The sequence below is a fragment of the Mixophyes fleayi genome, chromosome 9 (assembly GCF_038048845.1).
Source record: "Mixophyes fleayi isolate aMixFle1 chromosome 9, aMixFle1.hap1, whole genome shotgun sequence".
Taxonomy (NCBI): Eukaryota; Metazoa; Chordata; class Amphibia; order Anura; family Limnodynastidae; genus Mixophyes; species Mixophyes fleayi.
The window spans coordinates 43973151-43974976 of NC_134410.1; the positions used below are offsets into that span (position 1 = coordinate 43973151).

The following is a 1826-nucleotide window of genomic DNA, read 5'->3' on the forward strand; positions in this document are numbered from 1 at the left end:
TTGGGCTTGGAGACGTTCTCCAAGTAAACAGGCTGCATAATCGTTGTTTTGTTTTTTTTCCCTCTGTTACTGTTTTTTTTTTTGGGTTTATAAGGGCTCTTTTTATTTAAATATATAATAAATAAGAGAATTCTGCATTGGGAACTGCCACCTAATGGTAAATAAAATAATGTATTCAAATTCCACACAAATTGAAGAAACAAACTCATTTTATTTTTTATCTTCCATTGTCATATTCACTGTATTCTTGCCTGAACAGATGACAATATATTGGAGGATGACATTTAGAGATCGTACTTCATCTGACAGGACAGAATGAGACTGCTATGTATGTATGTGCTATTAGCCTGGGGGCCAGCCCAGCTGACGGCCGCCAAGAACATGCAGGTGAAGGTGGTACACTGACTGGCCACCATCTGGTCCCTCATTTATGACCAGCCGATAGCCCCTCGCCAGGCCCAAATCAGCAGCACATTTCTTGCCAACAATCATCAGATGTCCTATTAAAAAGGGTCATCAGCAGGTTCTACTTTAGATAATTGGCTAATAGTTTTCTTAGGTACCACTAGAAAATGTGTTGGTGCTTGTGGAGCGACATCATGGAATGCGATACATTGATCGTCCTCATAGATTACATTAGCCGGGATTTCCTTACGGATAATTTTCTCGAATATGGTGTCACCACCGGGACGGGCTGTCTGTGCTTTGCTGATCTCATCCGCCATAGCTGCAGCCCTGATGACAGGCAGACCAGTGGGAGGTGTTACTATTTTGTGATTGGTGTATTCAGGGTTTTTTTTGTGTGCGGGTTGTGCAGTGAACATCCTCCAATGAAGTGGCGCTTTGTGGGTGGGCGGAGTCAGTGGAGGACATGGATTAAATCACAGTAAGACGAATCTATAGCAACCTACTGAAATGACTGCTGTGACAGACACCCGATCACTGGTAACAGGTAACACTGCTATATAACACCCTCCCCTCCCATTCAGTAAGCTGCTCATGTCAGAAGACTACTTATACTGTTATATCATGGGGCTGTGTGGTATAGACATACCAGTGTCCTAAATTACAGCATTTGCTTTTTCATTTGCCCTATCAGTGTATAAATGTGTCCTCTTGTATTTATAAAGGTTTTCTAAATGGAGATTCAGTGTAGAAATTAGTGTTATAGAAAAGCACGGTCCCCTGTAAATTGGGCTTTTTTGGGCTTGTTAGGATTGGTTTGGGCTTGTTTTGGGCTTATTTTTCACTAAGTGGTTGCTTGTTTTTTTATTTCAGAGTTGGCATCCCTGCCCAGCACCCCAGGCTGCAGCCTGATTAGCCTGTTGGTTGATCAGGCCCTGCGTCTCTGCTTGCCCTTGAATTGACTGTATGAGATTAGATTATGGCTTCTTATTATGGGAGGACCACAGTGCCACAGTGCCTATATGGATGTTATGGTTTCTATGTACAATTAAAGCACTATGGGACTCCATGCTTTGGGTCCCATCTTGCCTAAATCTGTCTTTAGATTAAACATTAACTTAATAGATAGACACACTTAATACAATAAGGAGATGATTTGGTTATAATATTATTCTCAATTAGAAATGTAATTTATTACAGATAGCTGCTGTAACATCCTGAACAACTGATAGGTCTGACAAAGCAGATCTATGTACATACATTTATGAGGGAGGTTTTTTTCCAGTAAAAAATACTGTACTTGTTTTGTGACAGGAAGCAGCAAAGTTCAGCAAGTTCCACTGACTTTTGTGTATGTGAAACGCGAACTCACAGCAGCTGCTTCTGCATCAAGCTCATATTTGCATATCAAGTATGACATG

The 1826-nt window shown here is 41.0% G+C and overlaps 1 pseudogene; it reads right to left on the reverse strand.

Moving 5' to 3' along the window:
- Nucleotides 1–342: 342 nt before the first annotated feature.
- Nucleotides 343–746, reverse strand: LOC142101572 (adenosine 5'-monophosphoramidase HINT1 pseudogene; annotated as a pseudogene).
- Between the last annotated feature and the right edge of the window lie 1080 nt (nucleotides 747–1826).